The sequence below is a fragment of the Bos indicus x Bos taurus genome, chromosome X (genome assembly GCF_003369695.1).
Source record: "Bos indicus x Bos taurus breed Angus x Brahman F1 hybrid chromosome X, Bos_hybrid_MaternalHap_v2.0, whole genome shotgun sequence".
In the NCBI taxonomy this organism is placed as follows: Eukaryota; Metazoa; Chordata; class Mammalia; order Artiodactyla; family Bovidae; genus Bos; species Bos indicus x Bos taurus.
In genome coordinates this window covers 81,473,832-81,492,486 of record NC_040105.1, presented here as the reverse complement: position 1 = coordinate 81,492,486, position 18,655 = coordinate 81,473,832, and the positions used below count along the sequence as shown (strand labels likewise).

Genomic DNA, 18,655 nt, shown 5'->3' with positions numbered 1-18,655 from the left:
TCACTGTATATAGAAGAATACCAAGAGTTATATTATAATGTATAATGTATATAAATACATTCACAACCTGATAGTCTCCAATTCTTTAAAATGTTGGGTACCTGGTGATTTCTGTGGCTATTTTAAGTTATATAAGAGTCGATTGATTTAAAAAAAAAAATGTCAGTTGACCTGATTTGTTTCCAGCTATCATTCAAATTTAATAAAATCTTTCCTAAAGTCCTACTTATATTACCATGAAATATATATATCATAGTCAAGGTAATAATTTAGGTAATGTATTCAATGTCTCCTGTGAAAAATGATCAGCTGGACAACTGTGCTTCTCCCGAGCTGGATAGGTTTGTAATATCAGTAAGTACCAAAGGTAAACATTATCTTTTTTTCTGTAAAGCCATATCAGCATTTAAAGCTTCTTCACAGAAAATGCTAATGTAATGAAGAAATGATGTACATACATTGATTCTATGCTGTCATGACAGGATTTATACTTGTCACTCTCTTGACACATATATTAACAATTTAAGAATTTTTTTTTTTAAACTTTTATTGATGTGGCCTTCTGTTGCTACAAATAAATACAAATTCACTTAGAATTATTTTCAATAGGAGTTCTATGATATAAAACTATTATGCAATATTTTCTCTAATAAAAATTAATAATAAATTAAAACTTAAACTATAACAAAAATTAACTATTGCCAATATTGATAGACAGTTCCAGTATTTTACTTTGCAGTGTATTGTATTTGTTTTATTCCCAAAGAGTTTAATTTCTTGGATTTAATAAAATAAGTATGTTTTATCACTCTTCAACTCTTCATTCGGTTAAAGTAAATAATACTTAATCAAAACCCATGAAAAGTGTACAGAATTGAGTGTGAAGTAACAGAATATAATGTGTCCTGTGTAGAGTAAATGCCTTTTATATCACCTACAGAAACTAACATAGTATCTTGCACATAATATGCATTTAATAATATATTCAATAATGAATTTAATAATAACTATTGAACTAATAGTGGTAAAATAATGTCACTTTTAGAAGAGAGGTGATCAATTGGGCATGATTTTCAGTAAATGGATATATCTACACATTTAAAACATAGGAAAACTATAGCCTTTATAAGAGAATTCCACATGTCACACAGTTTTTACTTTTATTAATATTAAAAAAATTAAGTGGTGTTTTATAATAATTAAAGTGAAAAATATGGCATTAACTACTTAATGAAATATTTATTGATTTTAATAATCAAATTTAACCAATTGATAACTTGAAAAACTACATACTATATGTATTTTTCACTCTAAGTAGCCTGCACCAAAATCCACAAAGGCTGACAACATAGTTTAGAACGTACACATCCTAAGCTATGTCAACTTTTCAAAAGTGAAAATGACTTTATTTTGGAAAGGTTAGTAGCCAAGCAGTTTCAAAGGAGAATTATATTTCCATCCATACTCGATAATAATAGTAAAATAATTTCACATGTATGTTTTCTGTCTTTGGATATATGGCTTTCAAAGTATGCTTACACCTTTAAAGTATACACTTTTAAAACATTCACACCTCCTTAAATATAAAATATGGGAATAACTTAAGTAACTACAGCAAACAGATTAGTACATGTCATATAGAGGACATTGTGGTCTAAGAGTTTATGACATAAAAAATGTTGATTTTTTAATTTCACTCTTAAAGTATTTAGTACATATTGCTCTAATTTAAGTAATACCACATTTAAGAAAAATCAAATTAGATATTTTAGTGGAGTGGAAGTTTTTATGTGTTGTGTGAAATGAATATTTGTGTATTGAGTCATGGTTCTATTACATTTTAATCTTATTTAAAAATTACTTTACCTCCACCAAAATTAAACACGTGATCTAGACAAGTAATACACTGCATAGGTTAGCTTGCTACCAACTGCTTTCTGAAATATTCCTTCTTTGCCAATCTAGGTACGGTCATTCATTTAGCTTTCTCAAAATTAAATATCTTTATTTGCATATTTAGAGATACTAATAAACTAGTACTAAACTAATAAGACAATAAGAACATATGAAAATCAAATAGTTGTGGTATATTCATCAAAACCTGTATATAATTAACTGGCATTCCATTGAATATTCCCCTTGACTTCACAGGGTTTTGATTATGTGAGAACATACTCTCAATGTGTTGCAAGTTTCTTAGCATCATAGCTAATGGCACTATCACTTAAATAGTTGGATTAGGCAAGAAACTGTCAGCCATCCTTACACATCTTCCTATCCCTTATGTCCCATAACCAAATTCATCACTAACTCCTGTCAGCTTTAGCTCCTAAATGTCTTCACTCCATTTCTATCATCATCACACCAGTTTGGCTTTCTATCATGTTTTGTCTCAGTACTGGGATAGGCTTCTAACTAATCTGCACTGAATTATATATTTGCATTCCCAAATTCATTCTCCCAATTCTTCTTTCTCTTAGGATAAAGACCCATATCTTTATCATGGTTTATAGGAGACCACCTGATCTGGCCCCTGTCAACTTCTTCAGCATCATATTTTACCCTTTCCTCTTGCCTCCTCCTGCTTCAGCTACATGGTATACTTCCAGTTCCTTGAACTCATCATTCTTTCTCTTCTTTTGTGCAAACCTTGCATTTCCCACCTTTCCTAACACATCACCAGATAACTTCTATTAAGCATTTGAAACGTAACCTGAAAGATATTTCTTTCTGGGAATAGGGAAGACTTCCTGCCTACCTTACCTCCCAAGACTAAGTCACCTTCCTCTGTTAAATACCCTCATAGATAACTCTGTATAACTTTCTACCATACCACTTATCTCAGTCCATAATTATACATTTATGTTTGTAATTAGCTGAGGACTGCCATGTCCTCCATTAGATGTAAACTCCATAAAATCAGGGACTGTTATTTGCTTGCTCGATATTATATTTTTAGTATCTAGCACAGTTCCCAGCATATGATTCAGCAACAATTCATTGACTGACTAACTGAATGAACAAATAGGCATTATCTCTTAAAAAGTCATTTGTTTAACCTTTTGAAGTGGTTAATATGTGGCTGTTCAATTGCAGAGGATTTTTCTACTCCCCCTGGTGGTAACTAGTGTTAGTTATAAATATTGCATCCTGGTGAAAAATTAGATCCCTCAGTTACTATGGCCTTACCATAGGGTTGCAGATGTGAGCTATCAACTAACTTTGATAAATACAATAATAAAAGTATTGCCATGACTTTAAATGTAATATTAGCTATACAATCAGCTGACACTTGTAAATGCCTGATGCCACATATGAATTGTTGATTGGTCCAACAGGGATATTGAATAGGTCTCTCTTACCCTGTTTCATGCACCAAGAACTTCATATTCACATAACTAAATCATATCACTGCTATGCATTATTAAATAAGAAAATTAAAATTTATGGCAAATGAATTATATGATAACCTGTAAAGTATTAAGGATTATTGCTAATGAGGCTTACACATTAAAAAAAGATTAGGAGTTTGGGCAGGGATGGACTGGGAGTTTGGGGTTAGTAGGTGTACACTATTACATATAGAATGGATAAACAACAAGGTCCTACTGTATAGCACAGGGAAATATATTTAACATTCTGGGATAAACCATAATGCAAAAGAATATAAAAAATAATGTATATATGTGTATAACTGAGTCACTTTGCTGTACAGCAGAAATTAATGCAATATTGTAAATCAATATACTTCAACAAAAATTAATTTTAAATAGACTATTCAATATATATTGAATTTAATTATGAATAATCATTGATTATATGAATATATGGAATATATATAAATATAATTGAAATGTGGTGTTACTAAATGAGTACATTGTCAAGTGGTCTAACTCTTGGTTCATATTTCCTCCTGGCTAACCAAGCTTTCTTATTTCTGCTTTAGTCTCACACTGTAGTTTTATTCCACTGAATTGTACTATCTTGCACTGCACTATCTATCAATGGCCCAAAATTTGTTTTAAATTATATACATCTACCAAAACTCATTGGAGAAGGTGATGGCACCCCACTCCAATACTCTTGCCTGGAAAATCCCATGGACCGAGGAGCCTGGTAGGCTGCAGCCCATGGGGTGGTGAAGAGTTGGACATGACTGAGCGACTTCACTTTCACTTTTCACTTTCATGCTTTGGAAAAGGAAATGGCAACCCACTCCAGTGTTCTTGCCTGGAGAATCCCAGGGACGGGGGAGCCTGGTGGGCTGCCGTCTATGGGGTCGCACAGAGTCGGACATGACTGAAGCAACTTAGCAGTAGCAGCAGCACCCATAACTCATACATTTTTAACAGCATAGTCATGTTTCCATTTTTTTATCTTTTAAAATATTGACAATTTTAAGACAGCATGATGAGAGCCAGAGCAATGTTTTGCAGAAATTGCTGTGGATAGAATCATCTGGGCATCCATTTAAGGATCAGTAAATCTAATCAGTAGATCTGGGAAGGAGCCAGAGAGTTTGCATTTCTAACAGGCTCCCAGGTGATGTTGATGCTGCTGGCCTACATTTGGTGCAGCAAGGTAACAGAGATGGAGTCAACAAATTTTTTATGTAAACAGGCAGGTAGTAAATATTTTTGATGTTGTGGACCATATGGTCTCTTGCAACTTTTCAGCTCTGCTGTTGTAGCTTGAAGTCAGCCAGAGACAACATATACCCAAATGCATATGAGTGTGGCTGGGTTCAAAGAAAACTTTATAAAAGCTGAAATTTGAATCCATACACTTTTCACTTAGTATTATGTATTATTCTTTTAAAAAATTTTCAGAACCATATAAAAATGTAAATGCCATTCTTAGCTCATGGGCCATAAAAAATAATCTGTCGTCTGCTGACCACTCCACTCGTTCATAAAGTACCAATGGATAACTTTGTGTGAGGCTTGTCAACTACAAATTAGCACTTGCCGTCTGCCTCTACAAGGATTAAATCATGTGCTGCCTCAGCTGCTGATTTTCAGCACTCACTGAAGGGAGTTCAGAGTGGAGATCAGAAATCAGGCACTCTGTGCTCTGGAAAAACTGGTAGAACAGGTTTTCAGAGAGCTAAGAGGTTTTCAGAAGCTGATTTTATGACCCCAATTCTTGCATCTCCTTATGTCTAGAAAAGCACTAAATTCCTTCATGGTGACATCTGCTTCTCATGACTAGCAAAAACCTCCTGCAAAAATACAGTCAAGCAGTGCTTGACTGCATGTATTCCTCCTTCACCAAAATCACATATATACTGATCTTCCCCGCTACCTCTTTGGAGCAGTTTCTCAGAGCTATCTGAAATGCTGTCTCCTGGGCTTATAGTCCTCATTTTGCTCCAAATAAAACTTAACTCACAACTCTCCTATTGTGCGTCTTTTTTAAGTCAACAGGCTGAAGGTATGTGGTAAGATAGGTTCTGTAGGAAACACTGGCTAGGCCTTGAAGAAGTAATGGTTTTCTGGATAGAGAAGTGGGAAGTTGTAAAAGAGAGATACAGCAACATCATTAGTGGTTTCTAAAGTAAAAGCACAGGAGTGTTGCAAGAAAACAAGCCTGTCTGAGTGGAAAAAGTGCAAAGTAAATGGGGATTCCTTATATGCGTGTTTAAATACTATCTGATTTTAGTGAGTAATGGTGTCACGTGAGCAGAATGAGAAGTGGGGGGCGGGGGATGCTATTAAGTTTCACATTTTGGAATTTCAAGAGAAGACTGGTGCCCTGGGAGGGAGAAAGAGAATAGAAATGATTAAGGAAATCAGAACAAAATGCATTTGAAAGGTCAGGACTCCCTGCAATTGACTGCAGACTGTTCTCATTTGAAAGCTTTGTGGAAACATTGATGTAATTGATCAGAGTTTGCAATTCATTGATGAATAGTGATAGGAGTAACTAGATAGAGCAAGGCAGGCAAGCCATTGGTCCACTGTTAAAGCACACAACAGACTCAAAAGGTAAGCCAAGTAAGAACTGAGGGCTGAAGATTAAAAAGATGGTCTCTACCAATGTCTCAGTATCTGATAAACTTTGCTGAAGTAGGCTTGCACGATGAAAGGCACAATGAGCATATAGGTTTTATAGAAGATGTTTTTATTACTTCTGTGGTAGTGTCAGTGGAGTAATATTATGAAATATTACAAAAACAAGAGTTGAGAATTACGAAAGATGGAATATCAAGTACAAAACTAACTCAATCCCAATACTTTTTGGAATTCTTTCTCGTCCTCTGTCTTTCCATTTCCCATGTTACCCCTCCCAAAAGGACTCTGTCCAATTGTCTTAAAGTTGTGTTTCATTGGCATGCTAGGGATGGTATGGGGAGGGAGGAGGGAGGAGGGTTCAGGATCGGGAATACAAGTGAAATAAGATTCACTAGGAACTTATTATTATTAACAAGAGACTTCAGGATTTTAAAAAAATTCTCCCAACAAGCTAACAAATGGGGAATTTTTACTACCACTTATTTACCTAGATTTCCCCAAAAATAGGGAGTGCATCTACTAGTATCTGTGACTTAGTCATACTGCTGCTGCTAAGTCGCTGCAGTCTTGTCTGACTCTGTGTGACCCTAGAGATGGCAGCCCACCAGGCTCCGCCATCCCTGGGATTCTCCAGGCAAGAACACTTGAGTGGGTTGCCATTTCCTTCTCCAATGCGTGAAAGTGAAAAGTGAAAGTGAAGTCGCTCAGTCGTGTCCGACTCCTACCGACCCCATGGACTGTAGCCCACCAGGCTCCTCCATCCATGGGTTTTCCAGGCAAGAATACTGGAGTGGGGTGCCATTGCCTTCTCTGGACTTAGTCATAACTCAAGGGTAAAAAATGGAAGGCACAGCAAAGGGAGAGTTTTCATTTTTCCACACTGAAAGGACAGTGCAAATTTTGATCAGAAAATTTTAGGTAATTTTCAAATACTGACTAACCATGAGAGGAAAGGCAACATGGCTTTATTAATCTAAGTTAGGAGAATAGCAAATGTAGAGACAGGGAATTGTAAGTTTAACAATCAAAGGACCTGTGACCAAGTTTCCCAGCAAATGAGGAGAGATGTTATACATAGTTATAAGCTATCATTTATTGAACAAACACTACCCAATGTCAGGCAATGTGCTAAAAATTATACAAATGATTCCATTTTATTTTCACATTCCAATGAAAGTGGTTATTATTATCCGTACTTAATATATGAGGTCTCGAGTTTTAATTGAGTTATCCAAAGTCTCTTTTGAGTCCTAGGGACTTGCCTAAGAAAAATTGCTACTATATCAACCCAGCAATCTAGCATCTATCAAATGCTAGAGAAAAATTAGCTACTGTTGCTTTCCTTGATATTATTGTTATTAGTGTTATTGCCATTTTCTTATCTCCTCTAAACCCTGTCTAGCTCAACAACATGGAAGTCAGCATGATATAAATTTGTCAGATGGATTACATGCAAGAACCCACTTAAAGTTTCTAGCATTTAAAAGCCAATTAGTAAATGTCAAAACTGTATGAACTTTTCTCTTGAAGGATACTTTTTATTTTTAAGTGAGGAGAAACAAAGCAGTAGATACTGCTACTTCTGATTATTTAGTAGTGTGCCCCTGGATAAAGAAGTTGACAATTTGTTCTCAGAAATCAATGTTTGACTAGAAAATGAATTTGGTTTAAGTGCCCGGCATCAGGAGGTTAAGAGAGTTTATGGTTAAAATATTTAGTGCACACTTCAAAGTTTCTGAGCTTTTTTCCTGTTCCATCTACTACCTAAGTTTGTATCTCTGAGGACTGGTACAAATATTTCCAAAGTATTTGTGTATTTAACAAAGTATTATTATTCATAATGCTTTTGAAATAGTATAATTCATTCTTTTGTGCCCCAGTTTAAACATTGTCATTTAACAGTTCAATTAATGTTTACTGATAATGCAGAATTGCTCAATAAATGTGTTCAATAAATGTTGGATGAAAGTGTGAATGACTCATGTCCATTATTATTTTTTTTATATCTTTAGATTTCTGCAAAGAAAGCTTCCTTTAAATTGGATATATACTTATCTCTGCAAATTCATTTTAATAAAACACATAATGTTCTGCTGGATATAAAAACATAAATGAATTAGTCTTTATTACACTTTATTTCTTAGTATTATATTTAAAATTGGTACTTGATGTGCTAACAGTTAAGTGCAGCTCACCTTCCTTACACTGTTCGCTCCTTGGTGCTTTTCTTCATTTAATATTCATTTTGATGAATTTGGCTCTCCTGATGCCTTTAAAGTGCAAGCCAAAATTTCAGTTTACTAACAGATTTTTATGTTATTGGCTAACAGTAACCTCTGATTCTAAAAAGGAAAAAAAAAAAAAAATGACCAAGTATCTCTAGCATCCAAAAGAAACCTAAAATTTCAGTGTGTTCTCTAAATTTGTCCAATAAAGGCAGAACTAGAAAGTACTTCTTCTTTCTGGTAAGGACAGGAGAGCCAAATCCATCAGTTCTACAGTTTGTTCCAGCTCTAGAAAAGAATTTGGTGCAGGGGATTATAAATAATGGATTATAATTAATGGATTAAACTTTCTTATAGAAGTGAATTTTTCAAGTATATATGGAATTTGTAAGTAAATTCTGTTTCTTGCTAGAACTTTAATTTATGAGATCATAAATTTGTTGGTTTGGGTACCATGCAAGTTATTGCTGATCTTAATAAGAGTTTTTGTGTAGCAGTGGAGACAAGCCAGATTGGAGAGGGTTTAGATGTAAGGAAATGAAGACAGCATGTCCAGACAACATGGTGGAATGGGGTGGTGGGAACCGATAATACTTGTCCTATATGAGGGGCAGGACTTGGTGATTTTGAACAGTAAGAGAGAAGGAAGATTCAAGAATGACTCTCAAATCTCTGGCTTGACCAGTTAGTGATATGAGATACTTTTTGCTGAGATAGGGTATAGAGGAGGAGGAGGAGAAGTTTTGTTTGTGGAAAGGGACAGAGATAAGTTTAGTTCAGACATGTTGGATTTGAGTTGCTTCTAAGATGTCAATTGGGTGATATCTAGTAGGCAGATGGGTAGGAAGTTTTTCTGTGGCTTTCACTTCCATCTCAGTTGTCCTCCACTGTAGATAGCCCTTTTCCCATCTCTGATTTACCTGTCAATACAAAGACATCACTTTCCTTCTTCTAGAAATGTGTCTCTAGTTCACTTCCCTTTCTGATGCTATATTTAAAATTGAGATACAATTTTAACATCATAATTTAATTAATGTTAAAAAGTACATTTTTAAAGAGAGATTCTATGGGGAAACTTTTTTTCCTTGACAGCTGATCATTGGAAAGATAGCTCAGGGAAAGCAAGCTATAAAGTCGATGAGGGAAAAGAAATGAAGAATGGGTAAGATTTGCTTGTGTTGTAATAAAGTATAAGAAGTGACCTCTGAATCCAGCAATGAATATGGAGTTGAATTTAGAGCGTGGCAAGGGCAGGAGAAGGAACACTTCAAGTGTGTTTGGACGGGGGGATGACTTCATGAAAAGACTGGAAAGTACTGAATGAAGCAGAGCTGATGGGGCCTGTGACCTTATTGGATTGTTGTTGTCATTCAGTTGCTCAGTCATGTCCAACTCTTTGTGACCGCATGGACTGCAGCATGCCAGGCTTCCCTGTCCTTTACCATCTCTTGGAGTTTGCTCAAACTCATGTCCATTGAGTCAATGATACCATCCAACCATCCAACCATCTCATCCTGTCACCCACTTCTCCTGCCCTCAACCTTTCCCAGCATCTGGGTCTTTTTGAATGAGTTGGCTTTTCACATCAGGTGGCCAAACTATTGGAGCTTCAGCTTCAGCATCAGTCCTTCCAATGAATAATCAGGTTGATTTCCTTTAGGATTGACTGGTTTGATCTCCACACACAGTAATGAAATAATGTGGGATACATCAAGTGAAAGCAACATGGAAATGATAGAGGAAGGTGCTGACTAAGGGGTTTTGATAATACTTATAGCAGCTCTTCCAAAGAGAAACTCCTGTAACTACTGAGAAATATGGGACTGCATCACTCATCTTTGTCTTACAGTTCTGATGCTTTGGTATTGTGCCTTCCAATTACTACACCTGTAACAAACATCCCCTACCACCAGGTGGTATAGAGTCATGTCATGTTAGAGTTGCTTTCCGTTGTTTGGGACTCTGGTGGGATGAAATTCTTTCCAAGCCACAACTTTAAAAATCTGGTCATTTATGTAATGTCCCATTTACTATCCAGACAACATTTTGGGAAAAGTTAAGATCATCACTTCTCAATAATTCATAAGCTTAGGTAATTGATTTATATGTTAAATTCCCAAGGGAGGCACCAAAGCAAATGTATTTTACACTTATATATGACTTATTTCCAGACAACTTTTGCTATGTTTGCTATCCAACATTGAATTTTAAAAAATTATTACAAAAATTTTTTTTACTCCTTTTCCACAATTATCCGGTTGAGATCCCTATGGTAGAGTTATAGCTGTGAGAAGGGATATCCACTGAATTAGAGGAAAAGAAAAGAATAGCTGGGCTCTAAGGCCTTCAGGGGAAGGTCAGTGGCAATTTGGATAGCAGGAATTGGCAGAATACAGATCCAGTAGTTCTGCCTTAATTATACTTTATGATATCATGCCCCAGAGAACATAAAGTTCTCAGTTTATTTTTTTGGAAAAATATATAAATCCAAGATCATTATTTTTGACTCTTCATATTAATAAGTAGTGCATTAAGTTTGCATTAGAACTAAAAATGATGTAACCTAGTTTTAAGAAGCAAAACACTACAATTTACATACCAAAATACCCCTGTCACAGGAAAAGAATGATGCTTATAGATGTAAATTACTCAGTTTTCACACAATTTGCTGTAAACATTTGACTAGTAGCAGAGTCCAGAACTAGTAGTCGATGGTGATAACACTAAATCTTATCCTTTTCCCTCTCATTTGAATCTCTGGAGGTTAGAATAAAGAATACATGGATTAAGTTATTTTGATAATATAAACTTGAATATTAGATTAATCAACAAAAATAATTATGGAGAATTACTATATGATTGGCACTATGCCAGGAATTATGGAAGTGACAGATAACTCTTAGGTAGGCTCTATGACATCTCTGTTCATAATCCTATTGATGAGATAAAACTAATTATGGTAAAACAAACAAAAAAGGCAGAATGTTACAAAAAGCCAAATTGTATGCTCTGAGCCATGAAGATTATATAGATATAAAGGGGAGGAATCAATGAAGCCTGCATTTTAGCATTTCATAATCTTCAAGAAGTGACCTTACAAGTTGGGACAAATTAAATACAAATTTGCCATCATGAACTCTTCCATCTCATTAAGCAGTCTTTTTGTCTCTTAGGCCTTATCCAGGCATTCACATAATTATATATCTTGTACATAGTAGGCACCCCGTAAATATCTGCTGGTTGAGTGATTAAATTCTTGAGACAGATATTAGTAAAAGGAAGCAAAAGAGAGGCATTTTGCTTTTCTGTCCAATATACAGTTATCTTGAGAAAAAATCTTTACTGACCATGGAGAGAGTAACTTATCATTAGATAGTAGTGCCAGTCTGAAAGTAAAGCTGATAGATCTGCTTCTTAAAGACTACAGTGCCTAGTTGCTCACCCTTATGACCCTGAAGAATGAAGGTAAAATTTTGAATGTTTGTTGGATTATGAAAACAATTTTGGCTCACTTGTCTCCACCAATTAGTTATGATTCAGAATATCAAGATTTTAATAATGCCAGGAGTTAACTTTTCAGCAGAAATGTTTCTCTAATGCTTTGTATATCCCCAGATTTTAAGTAAATATTTAAATAGTGTGAGTTTGGACTCCTTTTAGGAGCAGTATTCAAGTAGTATCTATCTTATGCTAAGAAAAGGTTTATTTTTTTTTAATCTTCATAGCTTTATACTAAAGAACTTTTGCTTGTTTAGACATGCTTCTCTTCCACAAAAACAAGGGTATTGAATTATATTGTTGCAATTAATGCCAAGTGTGAAAGTCACTGAGTCATGTCCAATTCTTTGCAATGACATGGACTGTAGCCCACCAGGCTCCTCTGTCCATGGAGTTCTCCAGGCAAGAATCCTGGAGGGGGTAGCAGTCTCTTCTCCTGGGGATCTTCCTGACCCAGGGATTGAACCTGGGTCTCTTGCACTGCAGGCAGATTCTTTACCGTCTGAGCCACCCAGGAAAGCCCAAATTAATGCTAAGTAAATACATGATTTTACTGGGACATGGTTAGTCAATAATGACACAGGATGGCTGCCACTGATGAAGTAAAAATCTTGACTAAATTTTTTTTTAATTTTAAATTTATTTTTTAATTGAAAGATATTTGCTTTACAGAATTTTGTTGGTTTCTGTCAAACATCAACATAAATCAGCCATAAAAACCTTGACTACATTTCTTTTAGGTGAATTATCTCTACTACAGCATTGCATTTTTATGAGTATGTATATTGAAAGTAATATTATAATTTAGCATTAAGGCTACTGCAATCATACTTATATATAAAACAGTTACTATGGGAAACTGCAACAACTTTTCAAAATTGTGGTATAATGAACACATATTTTTGACATGATGAATGAAATGGGACCACAACTTCACAAATGAATAGTCTTCTGAACAAAATGTGATTTGTTAGAACCCATAATTAATAGTTTGTCTCATGTTATTTTCCATGTTTTTATGTTTATATCCATCAAATAGCACATTGAAGAGAGTATCTATATTCTAACAGGTTAACCAACAGTTTAGAAATAAGTATCCTTTACTGGAAAAACAGAAACAAGTGCAAATTCATATTTCAATTTGCCATTATTCTAGAATTTTAGGCAGGAAAATATGTTCTTTATGAGTCACAGATAAGCCTCACTGCACTGTAAATTTTGGAGTACACTTTGTCTTCTGCTCTTAAATTCAGATCAGATCATATCAGTCGCTCAGTCGTGTCCGATTCTTCGCGACCCCCTGAATCGCAACATGCCAGGCCTCCCTGTCCATCACCAACTCTTGGAGTTCAGCTCTTAAATTGGGTACTGCTTATTTTTAAATTGTTTTCTTCCTCCTCAATTTTAAAAACCTTTCACCACAACAGGCCTAGAATATCACCAGTAATTCTCATTTTGCTGAGAATGTTCATGTATTTGATTCCATTTGGTTTCAGGTATGTAGGAAAAGTTCTAAACCTCAACTTCCGTAATGGAACTTCCTTATCCAGGGAGGGCAGGCAAGAAGGAAATCGAACTTTTTATACCTTCTGTACTGATAACATTTTTAAAGTTTGAAAGAACCAGGCATTTGAGGGAATGTAGATCAACAACTATGCATTACTAGCAGAAGTATACATTGTACAACTACTTGATGGAAAAGTTGGCATTATCTCCTAAAACTGAATATTCACAATGTGTATACAATATATTGTTTTAGTTTTTGATTGATTAACCAATTTTACCAATGGAGCCATGTTTGCTGAAATGATAATGGTGATTCACATACCAATGGTTATAATTAATCCAGTCTTATGCACTTATGGGGACTTCCCTGGTGGCTCAGATGGTAAAGCATCTGCCTACAATGCAGGAGACCCAGGTTCAATCCCTGGGTCAGGAAGATCCCCTGGAGAAGGAAATGGCAACCCACTCCAGTACTCTTGCTTGGAAAATCCCATGGACGGAGGATCCTGATAGGCTACAGTTCATGGGGTCAAGAAGAGTCAGACACGACCAAGCGACTTCACTTTCACTTTCATTATGCACTTATGGGCTTCCTTCATAGCTCAGATGGTAAAAAATCCACCTGCAGTGCAGGAGACCTAGGTTCGATCCCTGGGTTAGGAAGATCCCCTGGAGAAGGAGTTGGCAACCCACTCCAGTATCCTTGCCTGGAAAATCCTATGGAAAGAGGAGCCTGGTGGGCAGCAGTCCCTGGGGTCACAAAGAGCTGGACACAACTGAGTGATTAACACTATGCACTTACAGTCAGATTATTTCTCAAAGTCTAGAATGGCTGAGCTCCCAAGCTACCAAATGGGGCATCATTTGGTAAGGCAGCATAAGCTAGGGAAAAACTAGAAGAGATAGGCTTTTTAAAAATAGGAACATTATACATTTAGACTAGGGCTTGGTTCATAGAATTTTGTCAATAACTTCATGAAGCAAATAATGAAAGAAGTAGTAATGATTATTTTCCAATGTCTGCTTCAAGTGATAAATTTTTAGTCACAACCAGGAGAAAAAATGGGAGGTGCAGAAAATGGACAGTTTTCTGTTTTGTATACTTGGGAGAATGAGTTCCCTCCAAATGCATAGGAAAAAATGTGTCTTTGTCTTTTACATAATTTCAAAGTAATGATCTACAAATTCTCATCAGGAAACTTTAGGCAACTTTAAACAGTCATATTCAACATTTAAGCCAACATAAACAATTAGGTATAGGGATTTCCCTGGTGGTCCAATGTAAAGCAACTTGGCTTTTTGTAAAAAAATTAAAAGACAAGTAGAAAATGTAGAATTATCAACTAAAAAAAAGTCCAAAAAATTTTAACTAATTTCTGGTAGTTTGAAAGAGAATTGCCATTGGTGACACGGGAGACATTCATTTGTGACAACAACTGTTATTTATTGAACATCTGGGCTTCCCTGATAGCTCAGATGGTAAAGAATCCACCTGCAATGCAGGAGACCTGGGTTCAATCCCTGGGTTGGGAAGATCCCCTAGAGAAGGGAAAGGCTACCCATTCCAGTATTCTAGCCTGGAGAATTCCATGGATTGTATAGTCCATGTGGTCACAAAGTGTCGGACATGACTGAGCAACTTTGACTTTCACTGAAAACACGTAATGTCAGGTACTGGACTGGACTCTACAAGTTATTTCTGCTAACTCTCCCAAGAGTTAACAGGCAATGAAGTGGTTATTATTGGCCCCATTTAACATATAAGGGAACACAAGCCAAGAGGGCTTTAGCAAGTTTCCAAGGTTCTAGGGCTAGTTCCTGGATTCTGAACCCAGATCTGCTTGATTCTAAGCTCACATTTCTTTCAACTGAAGCTGACCCATGTGTGGTCATCATGCTGATGGAATGAAGCAATGGATCCTGCAATATTCCAGGTCTCCTATCCACACCCTCTTTCAAGCTGGTCCTTCGGCATAAAACACAGGGTCCCAACCCTAGCTCCACTGTCAACAGCACTGGCAAATGACCCACTGGGCTCCTCCTTGACCAACTGGGCGTAGAACAGTGCAAAAATAAATCCCTCTGGAAAGCTGGGAGAGTCACACTGTAGGCTACTCCTGCATGCAGGTGGGTACACATCTCCAGGGTCCTGGGACCCTGCTGAAGAAAAGTGAGGAGGTGGAGAGATCAAGCAAGCAGCTCAGTATCTTCTACTACCAGATAACAGTGACTATGTCTAAATCAGCTTAATAGCAGGTGCTCAATAAATGTTGTCACCATTATTGTTTATTATCATCATAATTACTAGCTGTGTAGCTCTTAGCAATTCACATTAACCCTCAAAGACTCAGTGTCCAAAGTACATAAAATAAGCTTGACAGTACTGGAATGATCTAAGATTCTCATGGTGACAACATTACAAGATAAATTTATTTAAATTCCCTGGCAAATTGCCCATTAAGTGCTAGGACAGGAGAGAGAAATTGTTCTCTCCTCTTGATGTGACAAAATTGAGATTATAATTATCTTACAAATTTGGGCTCCTGTGTATTTTATTTGCCCCATATCCTTACCAGTTTCCTGACAAACTAGCCTTCCCCTGCCTCTTCATTCCCTGCAGATAGTGTAAAAGTCTGCTTAAGCCTAGTGCTGACAGAATTTCTTCTCTATTTCTTGTAATTTAGATCTATGCTCAGGACCCATTCCTAGCCCCTTCTTTCCTTCATAATATCTTTGAATACTCAAATCCCCATCATTTGGCAATAACCAGTTTCCCACTTTTTTGTACTCATTTATGTTGTTATGAGCTAAGTTGTTAGCTCTTTGAAAGCAAAGACCCTATATTCTCATACGTCTTAGTATTTACTGTAGCCCCTAGCCCTGTAACTTGCATTAAGTAGAAGCTCAATAAATACTGACAGAAAAATTCACTTAAGTTACCTGTGAAATCACTCATTAATTCTTATAACCAGGACTTGAAGAAAGATCTAGAAAATTAAACACCCTGTTTTAGTACCACATAAATATGGCACTATTTTCTGTGGCAAGTAAAACATAAACTGAAAACTCATTTAAAATCCAGGAAAGATTAGTTTGTGAGAGATGAATTCATGGTAAGTTACTTAACTGAGTATTTTGAAGTAAGACATCATATTTTTTGTGTGTATTAAAATTGTGGAAGGTAACTTGCCTTCTTAGGAAATGTCTTTAGCATCCTCAACCATCAGGGACATTGGGCTTACAGGTCTAACCTTAGGTCATGACAACATTTTCATAATTAGACCAACACTGTAAAATAATGTACAAAACTTGCAGCTCATTATAATTTTACTATTTTCATACAATTGAGATGAAATGTATCAGTGAAAAATACATGTTGAACTTAATCAATCTTTTTATTTAAATTTAAAACTTCAGATGAGGGTTTCTCAGGTGGTGCTAGTGATAAAGAACCTACCTGACAATGCAGGAGATGTAAGAAATGCGGGTTCAATCCCCAGGTTGGGAAGATCCCCTGGAGTAGGAAATGGCAACCCACTCCAGTATTCTTGCCTGGAAAATTCCATGGTCAGAGGAGTCTGGTGGGCAGCAGTCCATGGGATCACAAAAAGTCAGACACGACTGAAGCGACTCAGCACAAATAAATCCTTATTGACTGAAATACAAGACCAAATAAAAACTATGACACATTTTTTTTCTGAAAATTGGAAGGAATTGACTTTTCATATTGTATGTATTTTAAATTTTCTTTCAACTGTCTTTCAACTGTCATCTTTACTGCCACTACTGAACCAAAGATGAAACAAATCTGAACATCAACTATGTGAGTGATACAAAATGGAAGGAGAAAATGGGCCATGTGCCTTTATGTAAATTTCCTTTTTCTGAGATTCCAGAAATTGGCCTCTTTTAAAAAAATGAAAATAAAATTCTTAGACATATGGCAAGATATTCATATGATCTACTAACCTTGTGAATTAATGTGTGACAATGGTAAGTTTTATTTTCCCCTTATTATTTTAATGCAGAACAAATGCTATTTGAACATCCCTCCACACTTCCCCAGGCTTTCGTGGTAGCTCAGCTGGTGAAAAATCTGCCTGCAATGCAGGAGACCCTGGTTCAATTCCTGGGTCAGGAAGATTGACTGGAGAAGGTATAGGCTAGCCACTCCAGTATACTTGGGCTTCCCTGGTGGCTCAGCTGGTAAAGAATCCACCTGCAATGTGGGAGACCTGGGTTCAGTCCCTGGGTTGGGAAGATCCCCTGGAGAAGAGAAAAGCTACCCACTCCAGTATTCTGGCCTGGAGAATTCCATGGACTATATAGTCCATGGGGTCACAAAGAGTCAGACACAACTGAGTGACTTTCACTACACCTCCCCAGACATATACACAGATATTACACTGATAACAGGATGTGGGGAGACAGTCTTTTAAATAGATTTTTATTTATTTATTTTTTTAAATTTTATTTTATTTTTAAACTTTACATAATTGTATTAGTTTTGCCAAATATCAAAATGAATCCGCCACAGGTATACATGTGTTCCCCATCCTGAACCCTCCTCCCTCCTCCCTCCCCATACCATCCCTCTGGGTCGTCCCAGTGCACTAGCCCCAAGCATCCAGTATCGTGTATCGAACCTGGACTGGCAACTCGTTTCTTACATAGGCAAAACACTCTCTGACATAAATAGATTTTTAAAACTTAGTTTCCTAAAACAGTGTAATCTAGGGTCTTGTCTTGGAAGTCCATGTGGGTAGATGAGAATCTGTCAATATAATGTCTCTTCTCAGAATTTTTCCTAAGGGCAACATGCTATTTTGTTTCCCATGTAATTATTTTCTTTTCTTGCTTGTGTACTTTAATTTCATTAAAAATTTTGAGGATTGAAAAGTATGATTATTTAGATTATCTCATAATATAAAGCAATTTTTGTGATAAAGAGTATGAATTCTCTTTGATAAACATCTGCTTACAGTTGAATGAAGTGTTCTTTAGTATAGACTGTAGTATTCAAAAGGAAATGCAATTTATCTAGGAAATGCTGCTTCCCGTGTTGCATTTACCCTCTTGCTGGCCTGATGTTATCTGTTTTGCCTATTTGTCCTTTGTTACTGTCAAGACAGCAAATTTCTATCTGAAGCAGATGGTGTAACTGCCATTGTTCAAGCTGCTTAATATTCATTCTGCTGCAGGGAATTTTTATAACTAAACCTCTAATTTGGAAATATTAATAAATCAAAATTATTGACTGTTCTGTTTGGGATGTCTGGAACCATTACATATCTGAAGAGAAAAATACATATTTACATTTTGAAAATTGTATCAAAAAACTTGTTTATTTCTTAACACATCAAAGTAAAGATTTATTTCATTAAGTTAATATATAGTGTGATGGTGGGTAAA

General features: G+C 36.0%; 1 protein-coding gene and 1 non-coding gene across 2 annotated transcripts in view; both read left to right on the top strand.

Annotated features, from left to right (window-relative positions):
* HTR2C (5-hydroxytryptamine receptor 2C) overlaps positions 1-18,655 on the top strand; it is a 347,792-nt gene that overhangs the window by 36,871 nt on the left and 292,266 nt on the right. The window lies entirely within an intron of this gene.
* On the top strand, positions 15,254-15,382 carry LOC113888289. The gene has a single exon (XR_003509925.1). It is a non-coding gene; the product is annotated as a small nucleolar RNA SNORA35 (small nucleolar RNA).